The following is a 16,863-nucleotide window of genomic DNA, read 5'->3' on the forward strand; positions in this document are numbered from 1 at the left end:
CAGTCTGGAACCGCGCGCCTGCTGCGGTCGCAGGTTCGAATCCTGCCTCGGGCATGGATGTGTATGATGTCCTTAGGTTAGTTAGGGTTAAGTAGTTCTAAGTTCTAGGGGACTGATGACGTCAGATGTTAAGTCCCATAGTGCTCAGAGCCATTTGAACCATTTGACTAAAGATATTGTTCGTGAATGACAGCCGACATGCTGCGCATTTATTATAAAAACAAGGTCTTTGTTAACAATAAACTCTTGTGCTATTATTGCTTTGGTATCATATGAAGCGCCATCTATTGGTAACTTTGTGCACTTTTAGGTTTCAATAAAATCCAGTATCATTTCAAGCCTCTCTCTCACTTTTCACCTCTCTACCTGCCTTATTCTATAAAGCACTGAATTTTCAAATTTTAACGGACTTTAGGGCCACCCTGTACATTCAATGATTCCGTGTACGAGTTTACGCTGAAACCCAGGCAGTACGAACACAATTACAAACACGCATCGCACTCGTCTCTTGAGAACAAACTTTTGAATTTCCGTCAGTACTTTTTCAACATTATGTATATTTAGATTTACTGGAGCAAGTGGCGTGCGTTGCTGTACGCTCTATAGAAATATGCATCTTATCGAACCGATTTAGAAGTGTTTACTGAACCTGAAACAGTAAACCGAACGGACAGGGATAATTTTGGGACTTCCGTGCTGTGGTCAACGCGGAATAGCTCGGTAACACGCTGCCAGTGGTGAAGCTATCTCACCGGATAAGATAGGCGCCCGATACTGGCGATCGTCGACACCATGGAACTCTCTGCACAATAATTCAGCTTACAAGCTCCCCTCGACAGCTGAGCGAAAGCCATGTCTTTTATCTGAATGGTATTTTATTATTTTCTGTAACACAGGGTAGATGGTGACTGAGTGAGTAAGTGGCAGGCTATAAGGCCGAAGGTCTGGCTGGAGATCAATCCTCCGTTCCTCCCGGAATTCTATGTATCACTTACCGCATGTTTCACCTTTTGCCATCATTTCTTTACGTAAAAAATGACATGCTATCTTCGACGTGGTTAATGCAATGTTTCCCTATAACTGGTTCGGTTCGAGGAAGGCGAGCTCATACCATTGACAATATGACGAAGCTTAGTTGACAAACGTTAGTTAAGTACTGCAGTGTTCCTACCAACCTTCGACGGAGGATACAGGTATGTAGAGCGTATGGAAGTCTACGTCACCGGCGGAAAACGTTGGAAAATATTTCGTCCATCTAGCACATGACATTCTCCTTTTGTCTGCACTCCCATTTTCTTTGTACTCTTACTTGCTCTTGTGTTAGCCTCCAACTAATGCATGAACTTGCGCATACATAGGGAAAGAAATCTACTACTGTACAGCTACAAAAATGCAAATGGCTCTGAGCACTATGGTACTTAACATCTGAGGTCATCAGTCTCCTAGACTTAGAACTACTTAAACCTAACTAACCTAAGGACATCACACACATCCATGCCCGAGGCAGAATTCGAACCTGCGGCCGTAGCAGCAGCGCGGTTCCGGACTGAAGCGCTGTACAGCTACACTGTTGATGACAAACAGCTGCAGACAGCGTGTGCCATGAAATATCTAGGCGTAACTATCTAGAGCGACCTTAAGTGGAGTGACCATATAAAAAAGATAGTGGGAAAATCAGACACCAGACTGATTCATCGGAAGAATCTTAAGGAAATGTAACTCGTCCACGAAAAAAGTGGCTTATAAGACGCTCGTTCGCCCGATTCTTTAGTAGTGTTCACCTATCTGGGATCCCTATCAGGTAGGACTGATAGAGAAGATCCAACAAAGAGCGGCGCGTTTCGTCACGGGATCGTTTAGCTGGCGAGAGAGCGTAATGATGAACTCCACTGGCAGACGTTACAAGAGAGGCGTTGTGCATCACGGAGAGATTTACTACTGAAATTTCGGGACAGCACTTTTCAGGAGGAGCCAAAAAAGATATTACTTCCTCCCACACTCATCTCGCGTACTGACCACGAGTAGAAAATTCGAGAAATTAGAGCCAATACAGAAACTGATCGACAATCATTCTTCCCACGCACTATTCGCGAGTGGAACAGGGTTGGACGGATGAGATAGTAGTGCCGAAAGTACCCTCCGCCACGCACCATTAGGTGGCTTGCGGAGTATGATGTATATGTAGATGTAGATGAGACTCTCTCGCCAAGTGTGAGGTGTCTGATGAGAGGCATCGCCTGATTTCGTGCAGCCCACGTAACGTTATGTAGTTGTCGTGCCTTTCCTTCTCCATGACAATTCTCGGCCGCAGACTGCAGGTAATTGCAGACGCTCCTGCAGCCTTTTCGATGCAAAGTGTCTGACCGCGCATTATATAGCCTGACATTGGTTTTGTTTTGCTTTAGGGAGCAAGAAACAACTGGGGTTATACGCACCCAAGTCAAAACTGTAGAACACGAACACAGAGGGGGGTCAAAAGACTACATCAGTCCCAATTGGCATATTAGAAGACAGCTAAAAACAGACACGTGGAAAAGCGCTAAAAAAAAAAAAAGACACCATACAGAAACGGAGGTCCAAAAGCAAAAATTAAATGGCCTTCACCATATTGCTTTGGCGGGTAAGAAGTAAAACGCGGTCGACAACTCGCGCGTCATTTGCTAAAACGGCCGATAGACGGCAAACCCAAGCGGGAACGTAAGTGGTTAAAAATAGGGCATTCCATCAGGAAGTGGCAGACAGTTAAAACTTGGGCGCAATGTGTACAAAGTGGTGAGGTAACGCCATTTAGCAACTGACGATGGCTAAAAAGGCAGTGCCCATTGCGCAACTGAGTTAAAATAATCTCCTCCCGGCGGGAGAGCCGAGAGAAGGTCGTCCAAGAAGCCGGGAGAGGCTTAATAAGCCGAAGCTCATTCCCCTGAAGGGAGGACCATTGTCGATGCCAAAGGGACACCAGCTACTGACAGACGGCAACGCAGAGATCATCGGAGGGAATGTAGGTTCTCGCGAGCTGAGGTAAGAGGACTGCAGCCTTAGCAGCAGCGTCAGCAGCCTCGTTTCCTGGTAGACCGACATGACCAGGGACCCACAAAAACACGACACTGGCTCCACGAAGAGTGAGCAAGTGACAGTTTTCCTGGAACCGCTGCACTAAGAATTGGGCTGTGTACAGTGCACACAGTTTTGAAGGGCGCTGAGCGAGTCTGAGCAGAGGACACAATTGCAAAGGCTGTGTCGCCGGATGTACTCCGTGGCCTGATACAGGGCGAAGAGCTCGGCTGTAAATACTGGGCAGTGTGCCGGAAGCCGATATCGAAGGACACGTGTACCAATGACGAAGGCACACCTGACCCCACGGTCAGTCCGAGAGCCATCAGTGTATACGAAGGTACTATCGCGAAGTTCCTTGCGAAGGTCGTCAAACTGAAGGCGATAGACCGAGGCTGGAGTAGTGTCCTTAGGAAGCGAATGAAGGCAAGGTTAACATGGGCCGCTTCACGAAGCCAAGGTGGTGAAGGGTTCACACCCACTGGTAAAGTTGCAGGTAGTGTAAAGTTAAGCCACCGTAGCAAGTGCCCAGGAGGTAACAGAAGAGGGACGAGCCCCATACTGACGATCAAAGGAATCCTCAAACAAGGAGGTACAGGAGGGGTGGCCACGCATGGCAGACAAACGGCATGCATACCTGCTGAGGAGAAAGTCACGGCGGTAGGACAGCGGCAGTTCAGCAGCTTCAGCATACAGACTCCCAACTGGGCTAGTGTAAAAGGCACCCGTGGCCAAACAGAAACCATGATGGTGGATAGTGTTGAGACAGCGTAAGAGGGATGGGTGTGCAGACGCATAAACAAAGCACCCACAGTAGAGTTTCGAGCGGACAACACCTTAATGTGGACAGTGTCTGCCCCTGGAGCGGGAGATCGGGATGAACTGACAGCATGCTCTAGCTCCCTCAAAGCAAAGGTGGCATTATAGCACTCATGATTCTGAGACGAGAGGGTAACACCCGAGCCGCCTCTTCTCGTTTCCGATGGAGGAAGGCAGAGCGATAGTGGAAAAAGCTCGAAATTTCCGCAAAATGGCGGCCCAGGATGTTGGAGACAGCAATAGGGTTCACGATGATACCATCTGCTACTGTCAGGCCGGAAATTGGGGAATGAATCTTCGTCCCAGAGAGCCATCGGTGGTTGGCCCACACGACAGAGGGAGGGGTGTAACTGTTGAAAGAACTATTGAATGAACTCCGGCTAGCTTTTTTGCTATACTGAAAAAAAAGCGACGACACTTTGCACGCATCTGTTTACAATGAATCCAGTTTGCCATCGTAGGATGACGGTTAAAAACATGGAGAGGACATCTCCGCGGTCGAATTGCGTCGCGGCAGGCTTCGGTCCACGAAGGGACTGGGACACGGCGTGGTAAAGAGGAAGTGCGAGAAGTGGAACGTTCTGCGGCAGTGAGGATATTGTTTGAGATATATTCCACGTGGTCATCACAACTGGGGAAATCTTGTTCTTCGAAGACCTCTAGGGAGGAGTAAAGCCGCCAGTCAGCTGCCATTTGGGTGTGCATGCCGGTGGGGAAGAAGTCAGCAAATGAATAGCATATGGGAAATGGGTGCCCGAGTAGATGCCAGAAAGAACATATCACTCCAGATGGGCAAGCTGGGCAGTACAAAAGGATAGGTCCAAATGGGAAGAGGTGTGCGAGGAGTCGGAAAAGAATGTGGGTGCTCCAGTGTTGAGGCAGAAGAGGTTGAGTTGATTAAGGGTATCAGCCAAGAGGGCACCTCTCTGACAGGTTCTGGGAGACCACCACAGGGGATAATGCGCATTAAAGTCACCGAGTAGCAGAAATAGGGGAGCTGGCTGCCAGATAAGCTGAAGGAAGTATGCCTTGATGACATCGAATGACGAGGAGACATAAATGGTACTGAGCAAAAAGTCTGCTGATGAAGCAAAAGGCGAACTGCAACAGCTTGAAGATTGTTAGTCAGAGAGATGGGTTGGGTATGGACATCATTCCGCATGAGCAGCGTGACCCCCCATGAGATGGAATGCCAAACTCTGGAGGATGGTCAAAACGTACCAGGAGGAAATGTGGCAACTCAAAGCGGTCATGAGGACGCAATTTTGTTTCCCGAAGGCAGAGTGAAAGGCGACGCTGCCATACTAAAAGCAGCTGTAAATCCTCTTTGTGGGACTGAAGGCCGCCAACGTTCCATTGGAGAAACGTCATGATGAGGAAGAAATGAAGTGATGCCACCTTGGCGGCTGTGGAGTGACAGCCTAAGAACATTCGCTGCTACAAAGCAGGAGGATCCTGCTCCATGAGGTCCGCAGACGCATCGGCTTGCCTTTGCCGTTGGTCTGTGTAGTCCACCACAGAGAAACAGTTGGTGATGCGCACCGGCGACATGGAGGCCAGCCGGGCTAAGGTATCACGTGGCAAAATCGTCAAAGAGGATCTTCGAGTCGGTGAAGGAGAAGACCGCCTGCCTTTGTTGGACTTCTTCGAACCTTTCCAGTTAGCAGAGGAAGATTCAGGTGTTGGCTGGCTGGAGGGACGTATGAGGTCTTCATGGGAGTACTCCTGTCCTTTCTGGGCGACCGGTTGTGTAGCTGGTGGCTTGAACCCTTGAGGTGAGAGTTTGATGGCTTGTTGCACAGCTGGACGAGGGGATGGCGATGCTACCTTGACAATGGGCAATTTCACTAGCTCAAAGCTGAATTTAAGTTATATGTCTGCGTGGGCATGTCCGTCATGGAGCGAGAGGTAATAAGAACAGAGCTGTAAGTGCCAGATGGAAGAGTGCAGGGTTTGCGACTAGCTAATAATTTGCGAGCGACTGGGTGAGGCACCTTTTCCTTTACTCGGATCTCCTGGAAAGCCTGCTAATGAAGATACACGGGACAATCCAGAGAGGCAGTGGCATGGCCGCCATTGCAGTTGATACAGCAGGGAGAAGCAGGCAGACAATCCCTACCACAGGTGACACATTTGGCTGGGAGTCGACAAGATGTTCTAGAGTGGCTGAAACGATGACACTGGTAGCAGCGCATCGGGTTCGGAGAGTACGGTCGGACTGTGATAATTTCATAGCCTGCTTTGATCTTGGACGGAAGCACCACTCTCTAAAAAGTGACTTAGGAGGAATCTACCTTTTTCATCACCCGATGGACTGCAATGCCGCCCAGATTAGAGAGGTAAGATTGGATTCCAGTCTCCGTCAGACCGTCGAGCAGCCTAGTATGAATAACACCACGGGAAGAATTCAGAGTTCTATGGGCTTCGACATGAACAGGATAGCCATGGAGAAGCAAGGTGGCAATCAGCTTGAGAGTCAGCAAAGTGCCATTCCGTAAACGAGAGCAGGATTTCACAGGGCTGGCAACTGCATCAACATCTTTCTGAATAATAAACGGATTTACTGTTGCGAAGGACTGACCGTCTTCAGTAGGTGAGACCACAAGGAACCGTGGTGCAGAGGGAAGGGTCTTTGAATCATTACCCTCATTACGTCTACGTTTTGTAGACGGTGAGTGGGATGATGATTGACTCATCTCGAGGAAATCCCCCATGATTTGCCAGTGTCTCTGATGGCGCGCTCCTTCCAACTGGGGAACCCCTTCACAAGGGGCGCACCCGCCTAAGGCGACTGTTCACACCTCCCAAATACCTGAGAGAGGGACCAATCGGCAATTTGGGAAGGTTACAGCTCAGGCAATCAGCCCTCCCTGGGCCTGGCCTGTACCAGGAGGTACGTGCGAACCCTACCTGTCGACCCGGGGCTGGTAATTACGCGTTACCCAGTTGGATATCAGACGCGTGGGCCGTGAGTCAGGAGCGCACAGCGAGGAAGAAGAAAAAGAGGAACCTCAAACGCCGAAGCGGAAGAACGAGAGAAGGGAAACAATGCGGAACAGTCCCAGTTACACTCCAGACATGTTCCCCAAGGGAGGGGAAAAAAGAATAGCAAGAGCATAGACATGCAGCAAGGGATGCTGCAAAGGCTGGGGCCCCGTGGTAGCCAAGCAAGAACCCGCCAAAGAGTGGCGAGCCCCCTTCGGGGATTTAAGAGGGTGACTAAAATTTTGTCCAGTGAGCTACATATACTTAAAATATGGAAATGCCTCTGAAATAAAGAATCCAGATGTGGTCTGCCAATTATGTATACCATCCCAAATAAGTTCAAATAGCTTCAATAGAAATTCAACGAATTCTACATACTAAAGCAGTGCTGTGACACCTACCGCGTGATGCAGATGACGCACTCTGTGTACTGCCTACTAATAACGGACAGAATAGCAACGCGTATCAACCAGCGGAAACTGCGAATTATTTGAAAGACTTTCTGAAAAGTAGGTTACCAGCTGCCTCATTCTACCTTCCTCAGCACCTTTAAAATTTTTCCCAAGAATTTGGTCATGTGAACATACTCTACTTTTTTTTTAACCTGCAACTCTCCTCAAACTCCCAGAAGCTGCCCTGACTGTGACCCACATCCGCTGGCCCACTGCCGGAAGTCGCTCGTACTGATGCACTCCAAGTCGATTTTTCTCACGCACTCATTCATCCTAATTCATTGCCTTTATCTCTCTGTGTCTAGGCGCTGCAGCCTGGAACCGCGCGACCACTACGGTCGCAGGTTCGAATCCTGCCTCGGGCATGGATGTGTGTGCTGTCCTTCGGTTAGTTAGGTTTAAGTAGTTCTAAGTTCTAGGGGCCTGATGACCTCAGCAGTTGAGTCCCCTAGTGCTCAGAGCCATTTGAACCATTTTTTCTCTGTCTGTCTCCGTCATTGTCTCCTGTGTCACAGCCACAGTCCCCTTCGTTCTGTCCCGCTATTACAGCCTGCTCTCACTGTCACTGTTTCCCCTCTTCTCCTCCCTTACTTCCCCTACCTCATTCACTCCTTCCCACTGCTGGTATGTCTTCTCACTGTCACTATCTCTTTTCCTCGTTGTCATTGCCACGTACTCCGTCTCTCGTTATCAGTGGCTCTCGCCCATTTCCACTTTCTCGTTCTCATTATAGCTCTCCCCTGCCACTTATCCTCAACTCTTTTCCTAGCACTGTTCTCTCAATGTCTACAATGTTCCACTGGCATTATGTCCCTCTCTTCCTTTCTCACTGACATTGCTTTCTTCGCTCTTTCTGTAACACAACCAGTGTCTACTGTCTCTCAGTATTGATTACTTTTCTGTCTCTTGGCACTGCCATTGTCTTCTCTCGCAGCATAAAAATTCGCGAATAAATTCGCACGCGAGAATTTTTCGGAAAAAATTTTAAAGTTATATAGGAAGGTAGATTGAGACAACTGATACCCCCACTTCAGTCAATCTTTTACATAATGAGGAACATATTCGCATTTTTTGTACTCTGATAGGAGCACTTTTCCGCTGTTTCCCTTCCTTCCTTCCTTCCTTGCTGCAGCACGCTATACACAGTAACCCATATGAAATCTATTTATCAGTAAAATTTAGACACTTATGTGAAATTGAAATAAGGCAAAACTAATTTTAGACCTCCGACAGGATTTCATGCGCAGAAAAATTTGCATGTTCTTCAATACTACAACACTGGGTTCCATGATCATAAGGCAGGTACTTTACATTGCATTTCTCGGTGGTAAGTCACTTTGTAGCGTACGTTTACGCCTCACACAGGGTTTTAGGCGCGTATTTCACGTGTACAAGTAGGATAACACTGAACCTCTGTATCTCGAACACAAAGATATAAAGAAAATTTACAATGTTGTTCGAGATCGGGCTCTTAGGAACACACCGGAAAAAATTTACAGCGATTCGCTGTGCGTAGCCGTCACGAAATCCGCGGCTGTGATTTGGAACCCCAAAAACAAGTTTTTGGGGTGTTTCTCAACAATGGATAGATTTTATTTGGAAACTAGGCTATGGTTCTTCTAGATAAATGGCTGGAGAAAAAACTGTTACAATTTGAGCAATTTATTATTAGATTTTTTATTATTCACATTTCGCCTCATACCGGATTTTACATGTAGAAGTAGGGTAAATTTGATGTGCTGTGTCTTGGAAACGGATAGAGATATCAAGTAAATTTTCAGTGGTGTTCGAGATCGGGATCTTACGAATATACCGTAAAAATTTCAGCCATTAGCTATGGTGTCACCGCCAGACACCACACTTGCTAGGTGGTAGCCTTTAAATCGGCCGCGGTCCGTTAGTATACGTCGGACCCGCGTGTCGCCACTATCAGTGATTGTAGACCGAGCGCCGCCACACGGTAGGTCTAGAGAGACTTCCTAGCACTCGCCCCAGTTGTACAACCGACTTTGCTAGCGATGGTTCACTGACAAAATAAGCTCTCATTTGCCGAGACGATAGTTTAGCAGAGCCTTCAGCTACGTCATTTGCTACGACCTAGCAAGGCGTCATTATCGGTTACTATTGATATTGTGAATCATGTACCGTCAAGACCGACGTTCATCATTAATAGATTAAAGTTAAGTATTCCACCAGCTATGTCCGTTTTTCTAAATTCTAATTTCCTTTTCATGTTACAGACCTCACGCCAGGCTGCGTGAGCTAAAACGCGTGCATTTCGGCCTCCTCTAGTAACACGGTGTTGGGCTCAAATGGCTCTGAGCACTATGGGACTTAACTTCTGAGGTCATCAGTCCCCTAGAACTTAGAACTACTTAAACCTAACTAACCTAAGGACATCACACACATCCATGCCCGAGGCAGGATTCGAACCTGCGACCGTAGCGGTCACGCGGTTCCGGACTGCAGCGCTTAGACCCGCTAGACCACCGCGGCCGGCTCTCAGAATACTCGTCTGGGTTTTGGTCCGTTGGTGACGGCGAACATATATTAAAAGTTTTTTCTTTGAGTTTTCCGAGGAAACGCCCATGAACTAATGTTTGCTCCGTAAGTCTCATGAATTCCATTCATACTGTAGTGTAGGACAGTGACGCGTCGACGATCCTTCTGTTGGGTATACAAATGGTTCCTAGTCCAAGGGGTATCCAAAACACTTCACTCTACCTTTTTGTGACCAACTGAACCCGCGGTATGAGCTCCGGAAAAACCCTGTTTTTATGCGCGGAGTTTCGGTAAGTGTTAGGAACGCGGCAAGACGCAGTCAATACCTTCGCTGCGCAGTGCCGATGGTACTGTTACCGAAGATTGTGCCGCTAAAGCAGAGTTATTGAACGCAGTTTTCCGAAATTCCTCCACCAGGGAAGACGAATGGAATATTCCAGAATTTGAAACACGAACAGCTGCTAGCATGAGTTTCTTAGAAGTAGATACCTTAGGGGTTGCGAAGCAACTCAAATCGCTTGATACGGGCAAGTCTTCAGGTCCAGATTGTATACCGATTAGGTTCCTTTCAGATTACGATGATACAATAGCTCCCTACTTAGCACTCATGTACAACCGCTCGCTCACCGATAGATCTGTACCTACAAATTGGAAAATTGCGCAGGTCGCACCAGTGTTTAAGAAGGCTAGTAGTAGTAATCCATCGAACTACAGACCTATATCATTGACGTCGGTTTGCAGTAGGGTTTTGGAGCATATACTGTATTCCAACATTATGAATCACCTCGAAGGGAACGATCTATGGATACGTAATCAGCATGGTTTCAGGAAACATCGTTCTTGTGCAACGCAGCTAGCTCTTTATTCGCACGAAGTAATGGCCGCTATCGACAGGGGATCTCAAGTTGATTCCGTATTTCTAGATTTCCGGAAAGCTTTTGACACCGTTCCTCACAAGCGACTTCTAATCAAGCTGCGGGCCTATGGGGTATCGTCTCAGTTGTGCGACTGGATTCGTGCTTTCCTGTCAGGAAGATCGCAGTTCGTAGTAATAGACGGCAAATCATCGAGTAAAACTAAAGTGATATCAGGTGTTCCCCAGGGAAGCGTCCTGGGATCTCTGCTGTTCCTGATCTATATAAATGACCTCGGTGACAATCTGAGCAGTTCTCTTAGGTTGTTCGCAGATGATGCTGTAATTTAGGACCAGTATCGGGGTTGCAAACCGATTTAGAAAAGATTGCTGTATGGTGTTGGTTAGTGTTGTTTAACGTCCCGTCGACAACGAGGTCATTAGAGACGGAGCGCAAGCTCGGGTTAGGGAAGGATGGGGAAGGAAATCGGCCGTGCCGTTTCAAAGGAACCATCCCGGCATTTGCCTGAAACAATTTTAGGGAAATCACGGAAAACCTAAATCAGGATGGCTGGAGACGGGATTGAACCGTCGTCCTCCCGAATGCGAATCCAGTGTGCTAACCACTGCGCCACCTCGCTCGGTGCTGTATGGTGTGGCAGGTGGCAGTTGACGCTAAATAACGAAAAGTGTGAGGTGATCCACACGAGTTCCAAAAGAAACCGTTGGAATTCGATTACTCGATAAATAGTACAATTCTTAGGGCTGTCAATTCAACTAAGTACCTGGGTGTTAAAATTACGAACAACTTCAGTTGGAAAGACCACATAAATAATATTGTGGGGAAGGCGAGCCAAAGGTTGCGTTTTATTGGCAGGACACTTAGAAGATGGTACAAGCCCACTAAAGAGACAGCTTACACTACACTCGTTCGTCCTCTGTTAGAATATTGCTGCGTGGTGTGGGATCCTTACCAGGTGGAATTGACGGAGGACATCGAAAGGGTGCAAAAAAGGGCAGCTCGTAATAGGGGAGAGAGTGTGGCAGATATGATACGCGAGTTGGGATGGAAGTCATTAAAGCAAAGACGTTTTTCGTCGCGGCGAGATCTAGTTACGAAATTTCAGTCACCAACTTTCTCTTCCGAATGCGAAAATATTTTGTTAAGCCCAACCTACATAGGTAGGAATGATCACCAAAATAAAATAAGAGAAATCAGAGCTCGCTGTTCGGGAGTGGAATGGTAGAGAGATAGTATGATTGTGGTTCGATGAACCGTCTGCCAAGCATTTGAATGTGGATTGCAGAGTAGTCATGTAGATGTAGATGAACGCATGCTATCGCAGGGATACCGTCATGTACATCTGTACGTAGAAGCAACTGCCACTCTACCATTCTGAATGCCCTTCAGCCGAGCTGCAGGTGCATTCCAAAATAACGTGCTCCTTATAACGCGACAGCCGAGAACAGCTGCGGTGCGCGCGAAGAGCTTTCCGGCGGGGCGCGGCGAGGAAACACCCCTGATGAGTAGCGGCCCGACCGCGCCCGGGAACATGTTTCAGAGGTGAGAGGCAGCCTTGCGGCACACAGGAACGCCGGCCACCGTTCAAATATTCAGCAGGCGCCGGTAGTAGTCTACGGTGCCGCCACAGAAAGCTCGCTGTCGGGAGCAGTTTGTTCGCGTTCCCCCTCTGGCTGTGTTACTGCACAACTTTGTGTGTTTGTGTTTCCCTTCACATCTTTCGAGTTTCTTCTCTAACTTTAACGAGTCTTTTTCACAACACAAGCACGGTTTTGGGACGCGTAAAATAATTCACGTAAGATATGACGAATAACAGAGTTTCAGCGAGAGCATAAGGGAACAATTGACAGGAATGGGGGAAAGAAATGCAGTAGAAGAAGAATGGGTAGCTTTGAGGGACGAAGTAGTGAAGGCAGCAGAGCATCAAGTAGGTAAAAAGACGAGGACTAGTAGAAATCCTTGGGTAACAGAAGAAATATTGAAATTAATGATGAAAGGAGAAAATACAAAAATGCAGTAAATGAAGCAGGCAAAAAGGAATACAAACGTCTCAAAAATGAGATCGACAGGAAGTGCAAAATGGCTAAGCAGGGATAGCTAGAGGACAAATGTAAGGATGTAGAGGCTTGTCTCACTAGGGGTAAGATAGATACTGCTTACAGGAAAATTAAAGAGACCTTTGGAGAGAAGAGAACCACTTGTATGAATATCAAGAGCTCAGATGGAAACCCAGTTCCAAGCAAAGAAGGGAAAGCACAAAGGTGGAGGAGTATATAGAGGGTCTATGCAAGGGGGATGTACTTGAGGACAATATTATGGAAATGGAAGAGGATGTAGATGAAGATGAAATGGGAGATATGATACTGCGTGAAGAGTTTCACAGAGCACTGAAAGACCTGAGTCGAAACAAGGCCCCCGGAGTAGACAACATTCCATTGGAACTACTGACGGCCTTGGGAGAGCCAGTCCTGACAAAACTCTACCATCTGGTGAGCAAGATGTATGAAACAGGCGAAATACTCTCAGACTTCAAGAAGAATATAGTAATTCCAATCCCAAAGAAAGCAGGTGTTGACAGATGTGAAAATTACCGAACTATCAGTTTAATAAGTCACAGCTGTAAAATACTAACACGAATTCTTTACAGACGAATGGAAAAACTGATAGAAGCCGACCTTGGGGAAGATCAGTTTGGATTCCGTAGAAATGTTGGAACACGTGAGGCAATACTGACCTTACGACTTATCTTAGAAGAAAGATTAAGGAAAGGCAAACCTACGTTTCTAGCATTTGTAGACTTAGAGAAAGCTTTTGACAATGTTGACTGGAATACTCTCTCTCAAATTCTAAAGGTGGCAGGGGTAAAATACAGGGAGCGAAAGGCTATTTACAATTTGTACAGAAACCAGATGGCAGTTATAAGAGTCGAGGGACATGAAAGGGAAGCAGTGGTTGGGAAGGGAGTAACACAGTGTTGTAGCCTCTCCCCGATGGTGTTCAATCTGTATATTGAGCAAGCAGTAAAGGAAACAAAAGAAAAATTCGGAGTAGGTATTAAAATCCATGGAGAAGAAGTAAAAACTTTGAGGTTCGCCGATGACATTGTAATTCTGTCAGAGACAGCAAAGGACTTGGAAGAGCAGTTGAATGGAATGGACAGTGTCTTGAAAGGAGGATATAAGATGAACATCAACAAAAGCAAAACAAGGATAATGGAATGTAGTCTAATTAAGTCGGGTGACGCTGAGGGAATTAGATTAGGAAATGAGGCACTTAAAGTAGTAAAAGAGTTTTGCTATTTGGGGAGCAAAATAACTGACGATGGTCGAAGTAGAGAGGATATAAAATGTAGGCTGGTAATGGCAAGGAAAGAGTTTCTGAAGAAGAGAAATTTGTTAACATCCAGTATTGATTTAAGTGTCAGGAAGTCATTTCTGAAAGTATTCGTATGGAGTGTAGCCATGTATGGAAGTGAAACATGGACGATAAATAGTTTGGACAAGAAGAGAATAGAAGCTTTCGAAATGTGGTGCTACAGAAGAATGCTGAAGATTAGATGGGTAGATCACATAACTAATGAGGAAGTATTGAATAGGATTGGGGAGAGGAGAAGTTTGTGGCGCAACTTGACCAGAAGAAGGGATCGGTTGGTAGGACATGTTCTGAGGCATCAAGGGATCACCAATTTAGTATTGGAGGGCAGCGTGGAGGGTAAAAATCGTCGAGGGAGACCGAGAGATGAATACACTAAGCAGATTCAGAAGGATGTAGGTTGCGGTAGGTACTGGGAGATGAAGAAGCTTGCACAGGATAGAGTAGCATGGAGAGCTGCATCAAACCAGTCTCAGGACTGAAGACCACAACAACAACAACATGACGAATAATGTTAACACACAGCAGAATGTGCACCCATTGGTTCCCATAAATATCGATGCAGCAGAGGTCCGAAGTGGTTAAATATCAACGATACTGTGGCTAGCAAGCCCTTGACTCTGTAGAAGCTAAGACTGTATTAAGTTTTTCGAGGTAAGTGCTAGAATTTTCGATCTTTTGACAAGAAGGGTGCTTAACAAAACTATGAGACAGATTGCAACTGTGTGCAGCACCCGGACTCGAAATCGGACCTACGATTTTCACAGGCAATGATCTCAGCAGATGAGCTATTCAAGCATACCTATCAGCCTTACGGATGTTCTCACCCAACGGCAGTGCCAAACGCTAGAATAGTGGCGTTTTGCATCGCGGTTTGGCTTATAATTAAAATCTCAGAGTGCGCGTTCCTAGAAGAGCCAAACAGCGCTTCCTCCTACGTACAGGGGTAGGTCAAAAATATGTGAACACCAAAAACACATGGTGTAGGAAACCCGTTACCTCTCAAAACACGCAGTGGTAGCACACTGGACTCGCATTCGGGAGGACGACGGTTCAATCCCGTCTCCAGCCATCCTGATTTAGGTTTTCCGTGATTTCCCTAAATCGCTTCAGGCAAATGCCGGGATGGTTGCTTTGAAAGGGCACGGCCGATTTCCTTCCCAATCCTTCCCTAACCCGAGATTGCGCTCCGTCTCTAATGACCTCGTTGTCGACGGGACGTTAAAACACTAACCTAACCTCTCAAAACAGCTTCCAGTCATATCAGAATGGGTAAATACAGATCCTGTGTGGTTTTCACGGGAATCTCACACGATTCTTCTTGCAAAATAGCGGTCACTACATGTAATGATGATACAGGTGGATAGCAATCACGGACCTTTCTCTCCAAAGTTGACTACAAAGGCTCAATAATATTGATATCTGATGACAGTGGTGGCGAGGGGGGAGGGAGGGGGGGGGGTGCGACAAGTCGTCTTCGTGCTCACCAAACCAGTCCTGGACGATGCGAGGGGTCTTGTCTTGGGACACGATGCTATAATCATTGGGGAACAAATACTGTACCATGGGATGGGCCTTATCAGCCAAAATGGTCACATTATCCTTGACCATAATGCAACCTTGCAGATGTAACGGTACTTGAATTACGTAACCATTACAGAACCTCACCTGAACCTCTCGATACCAGCAATATTCTACTGTGTTTCTGTAAAGTAGGTCACACATTTCTGAGACAACGTTCAGATTTGATTTCATTAATGTACAGGTACTTTGATACATCGATATGTTTGTATTGCAATGATATTATTCTTACGTGTATTCTTTCTTTTGTCACTATGATCTTTGACGTACTTGTAACTCTGATTTTTGGGCGCGTAAGCGATTATTAGTTAGTTAGTTAGAGAGTCGGACCTTGAGAAAGTCAAGTCTTGGACGTCATGTTGGAAAGACGCATATTGTAGTCAGCTTATAAAATGTGAACTTTAACAGTGACGAAGATGTTTTCAAGTATGTTTTGTATTGTGAAGTGATGTTTTGGGTGTTACGCGATATTGCAACAAAAGCAATAAAAAGGAAGTGTAACTTAAATTCGGAGTGCTGATTATTTTTTACATCACCATTGTGCTAATTTTCAAAGGTTTAATTTTCAAGAATAATTTGTGAAACACATCTATAAAACTTTTGAATATAGCAGAATAAAACCTAGGCTTCTTTGCATCCGAGCTTGTAATCATAACCAGCTAGATTTTCGACGATTGAGCCATGATTTTACAACGAGACCGGCGTGGGAAACGCGAAAAGATGAGTGCCTAGTTTATTCATTATTACATCAAGTGACTTTATTAACTGTGCTCTAATGACGCCTGCCACATAACTTTGTTGTTGCCCGAAAATGCAGTATTTAGCAGCGTGAGCAACACCACAATCATCATTAAATTTTGAACTTTGTTGTGGTAGGGGAAGATATCTGGATTCGGTTAAGAATGATTTTGAAGTAATAGGCTTAACATCAGAAGAGGCGCCAATGTTAGCACTGAATAGGGGATCAGGGAGGAATTTTATAAGGGGGACTCCAGACTGAACGCTGAAAGACATAATCAGTCTTAAATGATGTGGTAGGGTTATTAGAGTAACCATGGAGCCCACGGAGTACCACAATACCTGCCCAAATCATCCCCGAACCCCCACCATGTTTCACTCTTGGTGTGTAAACTCGGTCAGAAGCTGGAAACAGTGTGAAGGAACACTTATTCGACCAAATGACATTCTTCCACTGCTTAATAGTCCAAGTTTTATGGCTTCGGCAC

General features: G+C 46.3%; 1 protein-coding gene across 1 annotated transcript in view; it reads right to left on the bottom strand.

The window, feature by feature from the left end:
• Positions 1–16,863, bottom strand: part of LOC124605342 (protein FAM135A) — a 600,028-nt gene that overhangs the window by 493,765 nt on the left and 89,400 nt on the right. The gene's annotated exons all lie outside the window — the stretch shown is intronic.

Source organism: Schistocerca americana, chromosome 3 (assembly GCF_021461395.2).
Source record: "Schistocerca americana isolate TAMUIC-IGC-003095 chromosome 3, iqSchAmer2.1, whole genome shotgun sequence".
In the NCBI taxonomy this organism is placed as follows: Eukaryota; Metazoa; Arthropoda; class Insecta; order Orthoptera; family Acrididae; genus Schistocerca; species Schistocerca americana.